The sequence below is a fragment of the Dermochelys coriacea genome, chromosome 1 (genome assembly GCF_009764565.3).
Source record: "Dermochelys coriacea isolate rDerCor1 chromosome 1, rDerCor1.pri.v4, whole genome shotgun sequence".
Classification (NCBI taxonomy): domain Eukaryota; kingdom Metazoa; phylum Chordata; order Testudines; family Dermochelyidae; genus Dermochelys; species Dermochelys coriacea.
The window spans coordinates 264,264,958-264,269,371 of record NC_050068.2 but is presented as its reverse complement, the minus strand read 5'-3'; the positions used below and the strand labels follow the sequence as shown (position 1 = coordinate 264,269,371).

At 45.7% G+C, this 4,414-nt stretch overlaps 1 long non-coding RNA gene across 1 annotated transcript; it reads right to left on the bottom strand.

Moving 5' to 3' along the window:
* Positions 1 to 1,664: 1,664 nt before the first annotated feature.
* On the bottom strand, positions 1,665 to 4,126 carry LOC122457476. Its single transcript, XR_006277010.1, has 2 exons — positions 3,386 to 4,126; positions 1,665 to 1,998 (listed from the first exon to the last, which is right to left on the bottom strand). It is a non-coding gene; the product is annotated as an uncharacterized LOC122457476 (long non-coding RNA).
* Positions 4,127 to 4,414: the final 288 nt, after the last annotated feature.

The window sequence follows — 4,414 nt, the reverse complement described above, 5'->3', positions numbered from 1 at the left end:
TCCACAATTAACACTTCCCACCATATCTGATAGAAGAGAAGGGCTCAGCTGCTCCTGATTAATTGCAGAGTGTTTGCTTTCTTTTTCACTTCTGTGGTCCAGAATTAATTAATTTGTCCCTCTTATTCCTTTCATGGGCCAAAGAGTTCTTTCTGGTGTGATTATATATAATAGAAATGCTTGAAATCTCCTGGGGAATGATTGAGAGATGCCCTCAATGGGGCAGAAAGAAAACTGAAAGCCTGGAGATTACTAAGAGGTCAAACTCCCTACTGCTTCCCTGGAGTCTTAAAATATATGCTATCATCTGACTGCAGCAGAAATCCATTCCCCTTTCCACCTGCAGTACTCACTTCTCCCAGACTTATTAGTGAGTAAATGGCCAAACAAAAGAAGACGCTTTCCAACCTAAACCCAGAGACTCTATCATCTGTGGTGGTGTTTGGATATGGGGTGTTGCTTTGGGCCTATACTAAGTCTGGGTTTATAGGCCCAAAGCAACACCCCATATCCAAACACCACCACACCTTCTGGAAAATTCAGAGCATGAGAATGAGGGGGAAGAATGATTTCATAGTTAAGGTATTGGACCAAGACTTGGGACACCTGGGTTCTTTTTCCAGCTCTGCCTATCACTTAGTCTCTCTGTACCTAAGTTCTTCATCTCTAAATTGGGGCAATAATATTTCCTTACCTCACAGAAGTGCTGTGCAGAGAAATCCAAAAATACTTGGAGGGCACTGAGATACTATGAGGACTGGGGCCATTTGTATGTATCTACATAGAGTCCTACAGTTCACTTTCATCTGCTGACATCTTCCCTCCCTCTGGCTGAGGACTACATGTACGGCTCCTGCAAAGCCAGCCAGCACCATTCTGTTGATTGTGGAGGACTGGGGGTGGGGAGTTAGACAGCAAAACAAAGTGTTTCTACCCAAACCTGAAAACCCAGATAATAACAATTTTCAGTCAGAGTCATAGAATTTGAGGCCAGAAGGGACTACCAGACTATCTAGTCTGACCTCTGGTATATCCCAGGCCACCAGCACTACCCAGCATGCACACGCTGAATCCAACCACTGAAGTTAGACCAAGTATTACAGCCCACAGGCAGAGAATAGGAGGGCCCAAATTGTACCAATTCCCCCAGCCCCTGTAATGGCAGGGAAATGATTTAGGGACATCGATCCATCCATCCTGGGAAGTGACCTGCAACCCACACTGCAGAGGAAGATGAAACCCCCGCAAGGTCCCTGCCAATCTGAACTGGCAGAAAATTCCTTCCCCAGCTCCATATATGGTGATCAGTTAGACCCTGAGCGTGTGAGCAAGAACCAGCCAGCCACGCACCTCCTCCCAGCCTGGTGGGTGCATTGGAACCAATGACACAGGGCCAGATTCTGATCTCGATGACAGTGATGTAACTAAGGAGTAACTAATGTAAAACCACTCTCAGCAAGCTCAAAAATCAGACCCCTGATGTGAAAAAGATCCTTCTCTGACTCTTGGTTTAATCAGTCCCCACAGGCAAGTGCTGGATTAGAACCACTAACCTAGGGAGGAAAGGTGCAGTAACCAGGCCCAGTAACTGTTCCCGCCCACCACAAGAAAGAGCAGCAGCCCTGGGAGTTGGTACGGGTAAGGATTCTTTGCATTTCCATAGCTAAGTTTACACAGGGTTTGTATTTATTTTTATTTGTGTAGATTTATAAACACACGAGGCATCTTACACTTTATGTCACACACACACACGCGTGCGCGCTATTTGTTCTTTACAATCTAAAATCTTTTCACCACTTGACTCACCCCACCCTTCCCAACTGGGAATGTGCAGGAGCCAGTGGGAGGGAGCTGAAGGCTACACAGCCAGACACCCTGCTCTCCGAAGGGACCCCTCGCTCCCATTTCACATCTCTACAATTCCCCCAGTCATGCTGGCTTTATTCGGCCACTTGAATATTAGCGGTGTACAGGTGCCCTGAGACGTCTGTCATCCTTCTGTATAAAACTAATAAATAATTAAAATGAACCATGCAGAAGACAAAAGCTCCCTTTGGCTGGGGTGCAAATAAGCAGCCGCTGAGAACTGAATTCGCACACAGGAGTGGCAGCCCCTCCCCTCTGTCTCCTTGCTCTGCCCTCCTCCTCCTTCTCTCATGGCTTCCAGCTCTGTTTGTTTCGCATCATGGATTTCTCTGAACTTGTTATGCAGCCAGTGTGTGACCGGAGTGCAGCCATGCACCAGAAGTGTGTGTATGGATTGTGTGCGTGCTGCGGTGGAAGGGGTCAGGGTCTGGCCACATATAGAATAGACTGTGAAAAGTGAGTATATCAGATACCTCCTCCTCAGCGCTCTTTCCCCCTGCCACACACACACTTTATACTCCTTAAAAAAACCCATTTAGATCCCTCTCGCCCCACACGGCAATATTTTCATCTGGATCCAGGATGCTTTACCTGAATCATGGGCACTGAAGGAGGAAGGAAGCACAGGAGCCAGGTGAGAGAAACATTCACGGAATTACTATGTCCATCCAGAACATGTGCCAAGATGCGCTGCCCAGCAAGAGAAAAGCATTTCTTTGACTCTCGAACTCAGCGCCAGAGGTATTCGAGACTCAGCACAAGGGGGAGCCATTTCTCCAACCCTTCACCAAGATTAGAGGGCGGAATCATTGATTCAGCAGAGGTGCATCCCCTCACCCATTTTCCTGGGAGATAGTGAGGGATTTTCCTGCCTAAACGGGATCATTTGCTTAATCTAGCCCCGGGGGGGGGGGTTCCCTGGCCCAGCATTAAGGAATGTGTGTCTAGAGGAGAACTGAAAGAGGGTGCAGAGCGTTATTGGTCTGATACCAGGGGGAGGCCTCCCAGCAGAAGGGAGTGGCTTCTCTAAGTTCAATAGTTGGTACTGTTCTACCCCCAGGGATGGGAGGAATGAAGAGAAGCTATAAGCTGTCGCCATTGAGCTGACTGGAGGGTGACAATTCTGCTTTGCGGCAACCTTTGAGGTTTCAAAATTTGTTTTTATGCCACAGAGAACAACAACAGAACCTTTCCACGGCAACAGAATTGTGTCAGAATGTCCATTTTTGGATCAAAACATGCACTTTCCAGTGGAGTGGTGGTCAGGATCCTAGCCTGGCCTCTGGGAGCCCCACGTTCAAGTCTCTCATTTGGCACAGTGTTTTTCAGCTGTGACATGTTTCAGCCTCAACAAAATGTTCTGAATACCTCTAAGAACTAGTGATAGTTGAGGGAGGGTCCCATGGATGTAGCTTGCGGGGGAATCAGGGGGCATTGCTTCCCAAACTGCAATTCCCCCCACACATGTGCACCCTCCAAACACAGAAATAAAACTATCCATATGGAGGGTCCCCTTTACCTCACAGGACAGTTTCCTTGTCTTCTTAGGGCTGATGTGCATGAGTTCTGTACCCTGATGCAACATATTATCTGCTCCCTGTAGCACCTGTGTACCTAACAGTTGTAGATCACTGTACTAGGCCAGATCCTCAGCTGTGGGTAAATCAGCAAAGCACCAGTGATTTTGATGGAATCATGTTCACTTACACCCAATGAGGAGATGACCCATTTTTTCTTGTATAATTGGGGGGCAAGTTCATATGAACAGCCCAGACATCAGGTGATAAGATTGTTAAATTGAGACGTCCTCTATCCGAGCGCCAAAAATAGGAACAACACACACACACACATATATATATAAAAGGTCATCCAGGGGTTAACTTTGCAATAAGCCACAGATATACTAAAGGTGGCTTTCCAAGCGGTGACTTGAAATCTGAATAATACCAGAAGGAAAGATATATAACTTACTGGATTTGGATGAGATGTTAAGCCAGGGGTCTGCCCACACATAATCATTCAAAGACAGATTTTCAGAATTTAAGACCTGAGATGCACCAGCTTTTGTATGCAATTGCAGAACTCCTTATGCAAATCAGGCATTTTACACTTGCAAATAGGTATTCATTTAGCTTCATCTGTATGCACAACTGTAATCATTAGATGCATAAAACAGGTGTGCAATTTTACACACACCAGAGCCACATGGACTTCAATCTTCAAATTCCTGAAAAATCAAACTTTAGATATTCTATGGTAGGTATTTTTCACAAGATTAGAGGTGTTAGCTCAGTGTCTGGTCAAATTCCAATTTGTAATTATATTCCACCTAACTAAAATTCTCCCCAACAATTAAAATTAGAAGTGTTATTCTTCACTTCCTGTTTTATACAGCTATACCATGATTTCATGCATATTTAGCCAGTGGTCATGACCTACCCCAGAGGTAGCTGCATTTTCAGCTGTGGTTGAATGATTGCTGTATACACTGTCTGTGAAGCAGTTACAGATCCTTCAGGAAGACAGGTGCTAGAACTGTCAGTCATTT